The following is a 16,886-nucleotide window of genomic DNA, read 5'->3' as shown; positions in this document are numbered from 1 at the left end:
ATTCATATTAATAACACTAGAATAGACGATGTTACTAGCCACAAACTACTTGGTGTACAAATAGACAACACTTTAAGTTGGGATGACCACATAAATGATCTTTGTAAACATCTTTCGACCAGAATAGGTGTTCTTAGACGACTTCGCGCTACTTGCCAAAGAAATGTACTTTTATTGGTTTACAATGCTTTGTTTCTTTCTTTGATTGATTACTGCTGTATTGTATGGGGTAATACGTCTAAGACAAATCTCCAACGTTTGTATAAACTTCAGAAAGAGCTGACAGGGTCATTCTTGGTGTGGACACGACATTTTCCTCTCGAAATCTGCTTATCAGTTTGTATTGGTCACCAGTTGATTTCGCATTGTGTACTTCACGGCTATTATGTCTTGCAAAGCTCTTAATGACCTAGCACCCAGCTATAATAGAGATCTTTTCCGACCTCTTTCTGAAATGAATCGTTTAAATACTAGAAGTGTTAGCGCTGGTGACCTTACTCACCAAGGTTGAGGACTACCATGGATCAAAGGTCGTTTGCTTTTCGAGCTACGAAAATTTTGAATTCTATTCCTGTGCTATTCGTAATTGTAAAAGTTTGTTGTCAATTACATCTGCTTTGCACAGTTATCTCTTCATGATACTTTGTAACGAATGTTCTGATCTGGATTAGATTATTTAAATTTGTATTTATTGTTCATACGAACTGTACTTTTCTCACATCTCCTTGAGCATTTGTACAGCTCTGGAGGGCCCTGATGTAAATTTCAATATTTATCTATTGTAATCAGATTACCTTCTTGAAATAATGTATATATATTATATCATGCTACCATGCGCGATTCTGATTGGACGAGAGCTCATTCCACCGATGCTAAAATACTGTTTTAGCACTGATAGCAGTGCTAAAACGGGCCCCTAAACCAGCATTTTCGAAAATTGCCCGGTCGGTGCATTTGAACGTACCTATCTAAACCATAGACCCTCGAGAGAGACCGAAACAGTCCACTTTGTTTGAAAGACCGAAGACTGAATTTTGATACACAGATAAAGTGTGGGTCTGTAACTCACCTCTTGGTGTAAATAAGTTGGGATCGATGATGAAAGACATCTCTGAAGCAGCACGTTTTGGGTATGATGCACACAAATATTAGGGCAACAGTGCACCGTGCACTTTGCTTGATATTGCGGGAGTCGAGACGCGATATATCCTAGTACGTACCGCTCTTTCAAATGAAGATAGTATTCGTTCATACACAAATAAATTGACACTTCCTCACAGTAACGGTATGTCAGATATTATTTACCAAAGTTTGGGCTATAACAGATCGGGATGTCCTAACGATGTAGACCAAGAAGTTCAAAATAACAATGGGATGACTCCTGGCGACTGCGACGATATTTGACATCAAATGCAACGAGCAGTGTCAGCGTCCAGCTCTCCCTGCATCGGGCAACACACTCAGAATCTGCACAACTGTTCATCACAGTTGCAGTCATCGCAAGTCTGGATTATTTTAAAACTGCTTGTTTTCTGGTACAATTAACGTCCAAATTATCCATCAAAAATAGATCCTGTAACTTCACTGTGCCACCACTGAATGTCGCGACGGTATGCGGTACAGAATGAGACAAATCTATTTTTAGTATGCCAAAAAAGACAAGACTATTGTTCTTATGTAAATTTACGAAAAAAAATTGTTACTTTTTTCTTTTGATTTGAACTCTTGACCCATTTTCTGTGTGAGTGCATTAGGTATTTTTGACAAGTATCGTTCGTGTTGCATGCGAATAAAATGCAATGTCGATATGGACGTAATGTGTGTTTATCGTAGGGTACTGTGTGCCTGACGGAATCCCAACTTATAAAAATGCTCGGTCTCGGGCGCAGAATTTCTGACGTTCGATCTCTCAGACGTCAGTTTTCTACATTTGGCGCTTAGAGTGATGAAAATACCCAAGTAAGACAACAAATACACGCAAGTTGATATAACATTACATCATCTTGGAGTCTGACTTTGGTGAGCAAAGCGACAACATTACATTTGGTTTTTGTGCTATTCATTGAAATAACATTTATCCATTTGACAGGGGAACAGGACCACAATCACTTCTCGTTCGATGTGACTTCCAGGAACACACTGAGTCTGTGTGTAGCATTTCTACAGCATATATATATATATACCGACATCAAATACTGATTTGATTTATACGATATACGCCTTAAAAAGACACGTTATATTACACATGCGGAGACGGTCAGTCCTTTTGTCGGGATTGAGTGATCATGTTTGAACAATGAACAAAGAATGTGAAGTCCTCCTAAAATTGATGATGTAGGCGATTCCATGAACTGATTCGTAGATTGGCTGTGCTATTTCGTATGCTGTACTGTAGGCTAAATACATACGACCGATGCTCTTTCATGAGGAACCAGAATGCACTATAGGTGGCGCTGTGCATAACTTCGTGTGCAATGAATACAATCCTGCGTTGTTTGTACAGGTCGACGTATTGACAAATGATCTAAAAACCTTCGATAGCTTGAAATAATGCGCGCAACCAACGCTAAAGCCTACTCAATTCAAGTCTTTCCCAAGTGCTGCTGTCGGCAGTATGACTCTGTTGAGACATAAAATAAACACAGTTGGACCACATCTTCAGGAGTTGTTTGCACGATTATAAGCTTACGCCTTGTGCACTGCGCAACTTATGCCGTTAATACATTCAAGTCACCGGATGATTGACAGGTTTACTTCTTGATATCTGTTCCTCGTGATGACGTGGGCTATATGGGCCATATATTTGGAAATCATGTGATTAGTTTAATATTTGACAGGTCGCTTTCGTTGTTTTGTGAACGTTGTATGCATCGGGCTGACAACGTAAGCTTCGCGCAGTGATACCTAACCAGCATACAAGAGGAAAAGGTATACTCATGGAACAGAGAGTAAGTAGTATGTTTACTATTGTATGCAAAACCTGTATTACATTTCTATCTAGTTTCATACCTAAAATGCATTGAACAAGTTTTGCTATGCCTCGGTCAATGATAACCATACCATATGTTACCATAAACAGGTCCAACCACCTAATCAACGTAATAACGTGATATTTTACTATATAGGAAAAAATTGCGAGACTGGAGCGAGCAAGTCACGCTTTCTCGCAATTGATGAGAATCTCTTGTTATTCTCACTGCTATCTGTGAGAATGTTTTAATTCCCTCTGATGACCAATCACTTTCTCGCTCCAGTCTCGCAGTTTTTTCCTTTGGTATTTATGTGTTACTTAAGTCTACAACGAATGTGAACAAAGATAACATCTTTGCATAAATCAACTTGACGTGAATCTTTACCTATGCGTCGAGAACCGTCATTTTTACGGCCTCGGTTAGACAAATTGAAGCGGAGTTAGGCAAAACACGATGAACAGGAAGGCGGTTATGCGATAGATGATAATTAAAAATAGTGTTCATGCAGAAATATTCACTTGTGTCAGTTGTTCAAAGTATCACAAAACCGTGCTCTTTTAACGTCAAATTTTCTAAAGTTTCTGCATCTGGAGGAGAGACTCCTACTCTTCCCCCCGCCCCCACGTATTCACTGCTTTACAGCTGCTGCATAGTCATCAAACACATAAGCAACTATACTGGTACACGTACAATGCTATACACACTGTATCTGGCTCGAAACTGCCCTTGTATTTTCTCGTAGTAAATAATCATTAATGTGATTGTCCTCGTTGCATTTCACTGCTAGAGGATGCTGGATGATTTATAAATAGACACATTTAATGTTTTTTTAAAGATAAAATGAATACATTTATGTTAAATGAAGAGGATTAAGACCCATCCTGCCAAGCAGTATTACTTCCCAGATGTAAGCAAAGTCAGGAAAAGGCAGTTGCATTGAGTATTTTCACCTACTTGCCTTGCTATGCGATGGCAGTTTCGGCCAGGACAAAACATGTTTTTACTGCATTTCTGTTTTAGAGGCCTTCAAATTTATTTGTTTGTTAATGTGCAACAGAGAGGACATGATATTCATCGCCGTTCTTAACCTACTTGATCTGATGGTGACATATATAGACATGGGAGAATAAGGGTTACGTTACAGCTGGTGGAGTTGAGATGTTTCGTTCAAGATATTACCAAAATAACTGTGATTCAACATATTTTCAAAGGTGCAGCAATTTCGAGCGATACTCCGTTCCTGGCCTCCTCAGTCAGTTCGTTTATTCCAAACTTCTCGCTTAGAGAGCGTTCAGTTATTATGGTCGGGGTGAGCCGGCAAATTCTTCCTGTGCAACAGTCAAAATAAGTGACCCCCTACCCATTGCACCAAGAACATTGATGACCCTCCTTTTAAGATGACAAAATTTTCATGAAACTCCCCCCCCCCCAATTGCTTGAGTAAAGCTTCATTCACCAACACTTCTGGAAGGAGGGCGATCGAATCATAAAAATGTTCTCAGAATTTTTCAAATGACCCCGAACAACCTTACAATGCGTTCCAATCTTCCATTCTGATTTGCTACAATTTTAAAATTCCCTCTCAAAGGTATTGGACAGAGAGTACATGTGGGTCACACCTTTTTGCGCAAACATATTTGAAGGGTCATGAAATTGCATGCATGACTCTTAGAGAGGGTCATCATCTTTTGAGCAACTATTAGAAGGCAAATGTCGCTGATATAGTGTTTCGTCCTAAAAATCTAAACATGATACATGGGGGTCTAATGGGCAAACTATTAACTTTTTCCCAGAGAAAAACAAGCTATAAATATCTGTACATTTAAACATGTTTGATGATTCATGTAAATGTACTTTGCTTGAAGTTGGAGGTAAAAAGTGCATGTGTGTATACATAAAAAATGATATTTAGTTTTCATTGACAATGTTGATTCACTTTATATTGTAGCCTATGAGAAAACTATTAATAATACGCAATCAAATAAATTTATAGACGTTTTGATAATTGACATAATGTACTTGATTGGAATAGGGTGGTTACAACTCGTATATGTACAGAAAATTTGATTTTAGATTTCACCGAAAATATTCATCCACTATACACATTCAATTAGCTCTAAGGTTATTTATCATATGAGTGTAATATACTATCTGTTTTAAATTTGGTATTGTTCCTTTGTCATTTACTAAAGGTTAACTTTTCACTTTGTAAAGAAATCGACACTTGATCCTGCAGTACCAAAACATTACAGACCTTTGACCTTGTCCTGTAAATTTTTCGAAAATTCTTCAACCTTATATTCTCGATGTTTCCGGTCAATATTATTTTAGTGATTTAAAGTTTGGCTTTGTTACGGGTAGAGGAACCGCTAGTGCTGCAGCCTAGCAAATGATGTAATTTCATACTGTAACAAACGAGGATCGACAGTTTATGCTTGCTCCTTGCATGCAGAGGGACCTTAGATGCTGTACCTCACGATGAATTGTTTTGGAAAGCAATGGATGTACTTCCTAATCATTGCTGGATTATTTTAGTGTATTGGTAAAGGCATATAAGCGTACAAATTAAGTGAGGTTTTAGTTTGAGTGATTCAGTTGTGGTGTCTGTAGGTACCCGTCAAGGAGGATTATCATCTTCTTTTCTTTTTAATTTGTTTTATCAAGATTTAGTGGATGAATTGTCGTCATGCGTTGGTGGTATCAAGATTAATAATTTACCTTTTAATTAATGATTTTTGTTATTGTTTTCTGTTACTGGTCTTCAAAATATGATCGAGATTGCAAACAGACATACACTGCATTACAAATCTGGCTTGTGTTTCAATCCTAAAAAGACAAACTCTGTTATTTTCGGTCATTGTACACTTAAATCACACCCATATTGGTCACTGAGTGGTATAAGACTGGATAAATGTGAAAGTGTGAACTATTTAGCTGTTACACTTTCATCATCTGATCCTAATGAACACATTACAAATAGAATAAATGCATGTAAGAAAGCTTTCTATGGACTTCAAGGCGCTGGATTCAGCAATGACCAAATTGACTGTAATGTACTCACAAATGTATGGAATGCTGCCATAAGACCAGTTTAATGTATGGTATTAACTGTGTACATATGTCTTAATCCTCAAGTAGTGAGGCCTTAAAAAATCCAGTCAAAATTATTTAAAGCTTGGCATTCACAAATATTGTAGAAGTACTTCTTTCCTGAAGGCAATTACTACCCTTTGCAGTAATAGAGCGCAAAGCCACTGCAGTGAACTGCAATAAACTGCTTGTACTAATTAGTTTCAGTTGTAGCCGTGGCCACTTTGGTGTTGAATAAGGCTACTTGATAAAGACCAAAAAGTCTGCTTGTACAAAGGCAAAACTAGCTCTGTCTGAGGCTCGAGTTGTAAATGAGAGTTTACGATTGGCACCCTGTGTTTAAGATTAAGATACAATGTAACATTACCATGCACTGGTCCATGTACAAATCTTTTTATTTCAACTTCCCTAGACAAACTGTCTGCATGGGACATACAATGTTGTCGACTTTGCCAGCTGGCTACAGCTGAAACTAATTAGTGTGAGCAGTTTATTGCAGTTCACTGCAGTGGCTTCGCGCTCTATTACTGAAAAGGGTTGTAATGTTATGAAAATTGATACGTCACTGCAAATCAGTTCTCTTGATTTGATGAAATCCATCTTCAATAATAACTCTCATGCACGTTGTTTTTACCAACAACTTCTGAATATGCATTTATGTGGTAGATTGGAGGGTCATACTGATTTAGTATCACGTGTTAATAGAATTTTTATCAGAAATGGCATGTCACTTTTGCGGTATATTTTTGACAAGCGATACTCTCAGTTGATCCGTAAAAATATGAAGACATGTTTAAGGCCAGATAGGCTGATTGACAGCATTCGCCAGCTGTTGCTGGCAAAATATTTACACAGTCGTTATCTTCTTATATGTTTTTAAGACCATTTTAAACATGGGTTTTCTTTTGTCTTGTAAAGTGTTTATATTTATTACCGGTTTTTTAAAATTGTCTTTGTATCAGTTTTTGTATTTCTCTTCTTTTGAAGGCTTTATATAATAATAATAATAATAATAATAATAGGAGTCTATGACAAAAAAAATTGCTTTTTGCTTTACTTGTGCACATATAGACCTTGACAATTGACATAATTGTACTTGATAAGAATAGGGTGGTTACCCTGGTGCATATGTGTACAAGAAATTTGATTTTGGAATTTCACCGAAATTGTTGATTCACTATACATTGGAGTCGAGAAAACTATGAATATTTTTTTCAATACTAAATTAACTAAATCTGTGCTTCTATAAGTGTTTGGCAATTGACACAAATGTACTTGATTCAAATAGAGTGTTTGAAAGTTCAGATATGGACAACCATTATGATATTGGAATTTCACCAAAAAGTATTATTTACTTCTCATGGTAGCCTATAGGTAAACTATTAAATATTTCCCCGACAAAACTTGCCATATCGCTAATACGTAAGTAATAGGATTGCGAGCTCGATTTATAAGAAGGCAAGCCTAAGATTTGCCAAGGCAAGATGTTCATGTGACAGATAATTATACTTTTATTCAGATTTACAGTTAAACAACTTCAGAGAATGAAATCATGCAGCAAATAATTTTTATTTCCAGAATATTTTGAAAAACTGAAACTGCTTTTTGATAGGATGCATACTTATGAAAACAAGTGATTCCCCCTCGTGCTGTTTGAAAAGTATATTACCATTACCCTGCAGTTTTTATATTTCAGGAGATTCCCCTGGATTTTTCCGGCCCACCCCTGCATGGCTGTAATAACTGAACGCTCCCTTATCAACTTGGTTATATTAGAGATATTTTCATGTTTATGAACATTTACAGCAGTGTGAAATGCATAAATCAGTTTGAAATGCATTAAATCAAAAGATCCGATGTGTCTCTAAAAGTAAGATGAGAGCACTATATTTTCTCATCATCTGTCTTGTCTATGTAACCTTCACAACATATGCAAAACTCAGAAAATTAAATTACTCTCTGGGAAGTTTTGTGTGTGGATTTCTCAGAATGAGGAAAGAATGCCTGTGTTAAGTACAAGCGCGATTTAGCGGTACTTCACGACTGTCTAATTTATAAAGAAGCGTGGGAACTCCCTTTTTCTGTTACTTTGTTGTTATAATTAATCAGAGCACAGTACATAAGATGAAACGATAACAACACCTTTAGTTTGAGAAGATTCAACGTTAAAGTGGTCAAGCATTCTGTAGATGTCATAACACTTTCTAGAAGTTATAAAAATTGGAATGATTCAACAACAATCTGATATAAATATAAGATTAACATTTGTACAGGTTTAGAGCTAGACTGATTTGCATCAATTTGAATGTCTAAGAGGCCCTTTGAATCACAGATACATATATAGATACATACAAATGTATATATACATGTACATTATATATATGTATATATATGTATATATATGTATATATGTCTAATGTATATGTATATGTATATATGTCTATATGTATATATGGATATGTCTATGTATATATGTGTATATATATATATATATATATATATATATATATATATATATATATATATATATATATATATATATATATATATATATATATATATATATATATATATATATATATATATATATTTGTCACAGTTCCGCCCTTACATGGATATACGGCACTCCAGCAATGGCATTTGAAACAGCCAACTTTTATTATGCTGAAATATACAGAAACACAGTTTTACATGTTGCCGTTCCGGCAACAGGCTTGAACTGAAACTATATAAAACACAAAACACTTTCTTAGAAAATACACTGTTTGCTGGAGAAAATACACGTACATACATATATAATCCCGACAGAAAGAAGTATTTTGACAAAGACGAATTACAACGCTTTCACATCAAACATTAAACAGAAACTAACTGAATTATTCCAGTAGTGAGTTGCAAAAAGTACATTAAAATTGTGAAAATATAACTGGCTGTGAAGAATATAACTACTAATCTAAATATACAGAAACAGAGTTTTCCATGTTACCGTTCTGGCTACAGGCTTGAACTGAAGCACATTTCCTCGCACTTTTGCTTTTAATAGACTGAAACGTGACAAAAGGTGCGAGTACTGCTATGTCTGTATTACTATCGGTGGATAAAAATGCAAATGAGACATACAGATGTACACAAAACGTGCAAGTACTGCGACGTGTGTGTTTCTACTGGTGGATTAAGATACAATTGCAATATGTACAGGGTAATGATTGGCTAAATGAAAGTTAGTCAGGTGAAAACTTGACAAACACTCAGCGCACATTGAACCAACATATAAAAAACAAAACGACCAATCACAATAAGACAATTATCCTGGTATCCAATCAAATTAAAGTATATTGCGCATTCGTAAAACCACAAACACTGCGACATTCACGCCCCGTTAGGGAAATGGCGTCCTCGACATCAACTACATACTATCACATGAAATCAAGGGTACATCCCTAAGGGTCAAATGTATGAAATTTCGAGTATCCCATTGGCCTGGACAATATCTATCAGGTGGTTTTCTCTGCCTGGTTGAGCGCCGTAGAACTGGTGGAGCACTGTCCCATTCTATTGGAGAGATGTTTGAGTCACTTTGACTGTTTACATTACTAGACTCCGAGGAACGATCATTACCATCAATTGTGGGGACAGAATGCAAGTCTGAGGAAAGTAAATTACCAGTGTCAGCAGTTACTGTGTCTAACGTGTAAAGGGAATCATTATTACAACCATTACTACGGTCAGAATGCTTGTCTAAGGTAACCAAGTCATGACTATTGTCAGAAACCTCATCTGAACTATTAGGTGGTGTGGTGTCATTATATACAGAAACTGAATCATTGGCTAAACTATAATCTGATCTAGGTGGGCTATCGGTGCCAGGAGTTATGTAGGTGTTTGGATTAGATAGGATAAATTCAGGGCTACAAGGGTCCAGGGGCTTGTTGAATGTGGGTGAAGTTACTTTTGATGTCACGTGGATTAGGTGTGGAGTTTCATCATCTTCCTGGATTTCATCATGATTGCTTGACGTGCTGGGTTTTCTCGGTGGTGAAGTCAGTTTCTTCTTGACTGTATCTTTCACCTCGTCTACACCATGTAGTTCTGTTGGTAGAGGAAGCAACATATTTCTGTGCAATGTTCGCTTTCGGCCCTTCCCACCTTGCTTCTGAACCACATACACTGGAATATCTTTAGAGGGTTGAGCGAGGACTATGTATCGATCATCCTCCAATCTGTTGGCCAATTTGTAATTATTCTGTGGTGTAACATTTTTCACCAGGACTGAGTCTCCAGGTTGAATAGTTGCTTCTACTACTCTCTTATCGTATGTAGTCTTGTGCCTCACCCCACATTCTTCAGACTTTTCCATGGCAGTTTTGTATGCAAAGTCCAGTCGGTCTGCCAGCTGAGTTACATAGCCAGAAATTGTTCCCTTTTGTGTTTTCCTAGGGCACGTAAACAATTCCACATCTATAGGAAGTACTGGTTCTCGTCCAAACATGAGGAAAAAGGGGAATACCCAGTACTGTCATTTTTCGTTGCATTATAAGTGTGAACCATTTGTGGTACATATGTGGCCCATGTAGATTTCTTGTCTTCTGACAGGGTCCCAAGCATCTGAAGTAATGTCTGGTTAGAGCATTCACACATTCCATTTCCTTCAGGGTGAAATGGGGTAGTTCTTGTCTTCTTTATATCTGCCAATTTACAGAGTTCTCGAATTGTTGCGGACTCCAAGTTCCTTCCTTGATCACTGTGTATACTTTTCGGAAACCCATAGTGCAGAATCATGTGCTCAAATAAGGCTTTAGCTGTGGTTGAAGCTAACTGGTTTCTAGTTGGAACAGCCATGGCATATCTTGTAAAATGATCATTACTAATATATGCTAAATCCTCTGTCAGCAGCTGGCATATGCAGATAATCAATGCATACCATTTCCATAGGTTGTGATGTCTGGATTGTAACCAATGGAGCTCTAGGAACAATTAAGCAATAACCCCCGCCGCAGGAGGGTATACACGAGATTTTGGTACAATGCGCGACATATAGCACGATCCGATAGGCGAGTGCTATATGGAGCAAATTGTACCAAAATCGAGTGTATATCCTCCTGCGAAGGGTGTTATTGCATTTATATTATATCAACTTGCGTTTATTTGTTGTCTTACTTGGGTATTTTCATCACTCTTAAGCGCCAAATGCAGAAAACGGACGTCTGAGAGATAGAACGTCGGAAATTCTGCGCCCGAGGCCAAGCATTTTTATAAGGATTCCGTACAGGCGCACAGTATCCTACGATAAATACGCATTACGTCCATATCGACATTGCATTTTATTCGCATGCAACACGAACGATACTTGTCAAAAAATATCTGCTGCACTCACACAGAAAATGGTTCAAGAGTTCAAATCAAAAGAAAAAGTAACGATTTTTTTCGTAAATTTACATAGGAACAATAGTCCTGGCTTTTTTGGCATACTAAAAATAGATTTGTTACATTCTGTACCGCATACCGTCGCGACATTCAGTGGTGGCACAGTGAAGTTACAGGATCTATTTTTGATGGATAATTTGGACATAAATTGTACAAGAAAACAAGCAGTTTTAAAATAATCCAGACTTGCGATGACTGCAACTGTGATGAACAGTTGTGCAGATTCTGAGTGTGTTGCCCGATGCAGGGAGAGCTGGACGCTGACACTGCTCGTTGCATTTGATGTCCATATCGTCGCAGTCGCCAGGAGTCACCCCATTGTTATTTTGAACTTCTTGGATCATTAGGACATCCCGATCTGTTATAGCCCAAACTTTGGTAAATAATATCTGACATACCGTTACTGTGAGGAAGTGTCAATTTATTTGTGTATGAACAAATACTATCTTCATTTTAAAGAGCGGTACTAGGATATATCGCGTCTCGACTCCCGCAAAGCGCACGGTGCGCTGTCGCCCTAATATTTGTGTGCATCATACCCCAAATGTGCTGCTTCACAGATGTCTTTCATCATCGATCCCAACTTATTTACACCAAGAGGTGAGTTACAGACCCACACTTTATCTGTGTATCAAAATTCGGTCTTCGGTCTTTGAAACAAAGTGGACTGTTTCGGTCTTTCTCGAGAGTCTATGGTTTAGATAAGTACGTTCAAATGCACCGACTGGGCAATTTCTGAAATGGTGGTTTAGGGGCCCATTTTAACACTGCTATCAGTGCTAAAACAGTATTTTCGCATCGTTGGAATGAGCTCTCGTCCAATCAGAATGGCGCATGGTAGCATGATATAATATAAACACAATTGGAACTATTTTGTGATTATAAGATGAACAGTAAAAGTCACAGAATATGCTCTCTAAGAGAGGGTTTACTCAAAGCATTTAGTAATTATCAATTTTTCTAGTGAAAATATCAAAACTGTAATTATCGAACTAAATGTAAAAGTAGTATAAAAATTGTAGTATTTAAAGCCATGTGCTATTCAAAAATTGTAAATTTATCCTTTTTGGCAATTTTTTAAGAATATTTCATCTCATTGATACACATTCTTGAAAATGTCCAGATTAAAGGTCAAAACTTGACGATTGCTGTATTGTTTAGAGGGCCTAGATGCATTTGAAGGTTTCGGGATCATATCTGATTGGTTCTTTACTATTTCAAACAATGTTTAGGGGTCATATCTAAGTGGTCCCTTAAAAAGATTAAGGGACACATCAGGGTGGTCCTCGAAAGTTTCAAGGACTCATGTGGGTGGTCCCTCAAAGTTTCAAGGACTCATCCGGGTGGTCCATGAATGTTTCAAGGACTCATCTGGGGTCCCTGAATGTTTCAAGGACTCACTCGGGTGGTCCTTGATAGTTTCAAGGTCACTTTAGAGTGGTCTCTAAAAGATCCAGGGACATATCAGGGTGGTCCCTGAATGCTTCAAGGACTCGAGGTCTTTGAAAGTTTCACAGTCACATTAGGATAGTCCCAGAAAGATTCAGGGACACCTCAATTGGTCCCTGTAAGATTCAAGGACTCATAGATTTAGTCATGTCCACGCTACGATTACAGTTGCTGACATTGTCGAGATCGGGGACAGCACTGTCACTCCACAAAGGACCTTGGTTACATACATCAAATTCATCGGCGTTATCCAGTATTCCGTTGCTTTCCATGTAGTCCTGTCATTAAATAATTGAGGTAATGGACGTCCTACATTCAGAATCAGTAACCTTTCCCGACGAAGGAATTAGTGCAGTGGACAAAATTCATTCGAACGTCGCGTCGTTTACACAATTGACTTGAAACAATGCAGAGTCTCACAACAATGTAACCCGTGACCTTTATTATGTTAATTAGCAAGGACCATATTATTTGATGTACGATTCGGCGTCTCGCTTAACGAAAAAAGCATCATTGACTACATCCCCAAATTAATCATGAAGACTGTAACATACAACCACAGTATTTTAAACAGTAGGAAAACTTTACAGCATAAAAGAGCAACATGTACCTTACTCGGGACCTTACACAATCGCGCGATGCGCTCTAGGTGTCCCTGTGGATTAAAATGGAATATGCCATCATGCAAATTGTTTACCAGCGTCGCGTCGGCTCGGACAGCATACTTTAAGAAACAATAACATTGTCATTAATCGTCAGGACGCTTGTTTAAATCGACTGAAGGTTCAGCCACTGCCGAGTTCATCACATTTATGCCAGGGAGAACATGCCTTGTAGATCTCGTCGCGTGATTAATACGCAATGACGTGTTTTAGCACCGGCCGACCAGTCACACATCGGAGCCATGAGGACGCCGGGTTAAGATATTACATAATCTTAACTTCAGGTGCTGAATATTGACGCTTATGTGCAGGAAAATGGACCAAATCTTTCCAGTGATTCCTCTGCCTGTCAGCTTTACCAAGTTATGCTTGTGAATGCACAAGCTGACGAGCGAAGGTCACATCAGGATAGTCCTTGAAAGGTTCAGGGTCTCATCTGGGTGGTCCCTGAAAGTTTCAAGGTCACATCAGGATAGTCCTTGAAAGATTCAGGGTCACATCTGGGTGGTCCCTGAAAGTTTAAAGGACTCATCTTTGTGGTCCCTGAAAGTTTCAAGGTCACACCAGGATAGTCCTTGAAAGATTCAGGTCACATCTGGGTGGTCCCTAAAAGTTTCAAGGACTCATCTGGGTGGTCCCTGAAAGTCTCAAGGTCAAGTCAGTGTGGTCTCTAAAAGATTTAGGGTCTCCTCGGAGTGGTCCCTGAAAGCTGCAAAGACATCTCTGCACAGTCCCTAAAAATTCCAGACAAAAACTGAAGTATACATTTTCTGTTGAGGACACCATCCTTAAGAAAAAGACGCTTTCACTGCCATAACAGCTGTTTAACTTCTTTACGTTGGTTTTGTATTTTTGTTCTCCGTCCAGTGGTAAACTGATGCATGATGCATGACGATCTACTTCAATTTTTTCTTCCCACACCTATACACAATGGAGAAGTCGAACGTTGAAAGGTCAGAAAGCCAACGGTGCCCTACTGCATCCAATTTGGCAGAAGTGAGTAGATATGTTAATGGGTTATTATCAGTATATACCGTGAACTTGTGTCCATACAGATAATCACTCAATTTCTGTGTAACAGCCCATTTAAGCGCCAGGAATTCAAGTTTGTGTGCTGGGTAGTGACTTTCAGAGTTGTTTAACCCTCGGCTTGCATATGCAGTGACTCTAAGAACACATTTCTGGCGTTGATACAACACTGCACCAAAACCCTGCGAACTTTTATCAGTATGGAGTTCAAATGGTAAAGAATAATCTGCAAAAGCCAATATGGGTGTTGACATAAGTGTCTCCCTCAGACTATCAAATGCTTGTTGTGCATCATCTCCCCAGTTGATCTGTTGGAACTTCCCTGACTTTTTCCCTGCTTGCAGCTCACGTAGTAAATCATTAAGTGGTTTGGCTATGGTACTGAAATTCTTTATGTACCTACGGTAATATCTGGCAAAGCCTAAAAATTGTCTCAGCTGTTTTACAGTAGTAGGAACTGGCCATTCTTTCAGAGCAGATGTTTTATTGGGATCAGTTGCAATTCCTTCAGAAGAAACAATATGTCCCAGATATCTCACCTTTCGACGGAACAAGTCACACTTTGTTGCCTTTAACTTCAACCCATTTGCTGCCAATCGTTGGAATATGCGCTCCAGCCTTTTCAAATGGTTGTCGAAGGTTTTGGAAAATACAATGATGTCATCTAAATATATACAACATTCATGAAATGACAATTCTCCAAAACATTTTTCCATGAGACGTTGGAATGTTGCTGGTGCATTTGTCAATCCCATTGCCATCCGATTGAACTCGCACTACGGGTTTTTTGCCAGCCCATTTGTTCCATGCGTAGTCGTCCTAATGAATTATTCATGAGTCCACTACGGCAGCGACACGCTGTCTCCATGGACATTGACGCCCGACAGAAATATATAACGCTATTGCCGCCGTTTTACGCTAGCATTGTCCTAAAGATTCTCTAAATATATAGTATACATATACATGAAAACGTATATGTAAGTATTTTACTTACACATGAAATAAATTACGAAACTTCTGCCAAAATTATGCTGGCACAGACAAGCGGTTATGTCCGAATCGCGTATAGCACTACTGCTAATTAAGCCATGAAACCAATTCGTACCAGAAAAGTAGAGCGTAATTTTAAATTCGAAAACGATACGATTTTTGTTACAATGGACGTCCGAACGACTGTGTCTTTTCTTCCGTTTCGTGTGAAAAATGAAAAAATTGAACCGCGAGTTTTAGGTATTGCAAGTGCGGATGAATGATGCGAAAAATTCCCATAGTAAACAATGGTTTTTGCGCCATCGTCGGTACCTTGTGGATCGCTTGCTTCAATTTTTTAAATGTTTCATTCATAAATACAAAAATTCACACCTGAGACCTAAGATGCCGTACTACAATCGTATCGTTTTCGATTTTTAAATATATGCTTAAATTCTTGTGATTTTACACTTGTACCGCCGTCTGTAGTTCGACAAAAAACACATTGCCCGCGCCCCATAGGTAAACAATGGCATCTAAGCTTACTATCCGCAAATTCACCGCAGCTATCGTGCCGATCACTTGCTTCAATATATTTATTTCATCAGCTACGAATGTAAAAATCTAAATCCGTAATCTTTAGATGTCGTTCTACAATCGTATCGTTTTCGATTTTTAAATATTGGCTTAAATTATTGTATTTTTACATTTTTACCGCCTTCTGTTGTTCGGCAACACACATACTCGCGCCCCATAGAAAACAATGGGCGCTGATGATCCCAGCTGTAGGCTAAATTCTTCGCCGCTATCGTGCCGATCGCTTATTTATTTCACCTGCTTTGAATGTAAAAATCTAAATCTATAATCTTGAGATACTGTACTACAGGGATGTTATTTTCGATGTTTGGATATTCCGTTAGTTTCGTGTAAATTTACATTTTACTCTCGTGATTTGGCGACGTACGCGTACGTTACTCTCTCCCGCACGCAGTACAATGCGATGGCATTTTTACCGGCTATAAATTCTTCGCCGCTACCGTGCCGATCGCTTGCCTCAAGATACTTATTACTTCAGCTATGTATGTAAAAATCTAAATCTATAATCTTAAGATACTGTCCTACAAGGGTATTATTTTCGATGTTTTGCTGTTGCGTTGGTTTCATTTAAATTTGCATTTTACTGTCGTGATTCGGCGACGTAATTTATTACTCCCAAGCCCTTACAAATACAATGGCATATTTACCGGCTGTGATTATTCACCGGTCCCGAGTAAATCGCTCGCTTGGAGAT

This window comes from Ptychodera flava, chromosome 16 (genome assembly GCF_041260155.1).
Source record: "Ptychodera flava strain L36383 chromosome 16, AS_Pfla_20210202, whole genome shotgun sequence".
NCBI lineage: Eukaryota > Metazoa > Hemichordata > Enteropneusta > Ptychoderidae > Ptychodera > Ptychodera flava.
This window is presented reverse-complemented; position numbering follows the sequence as displayed.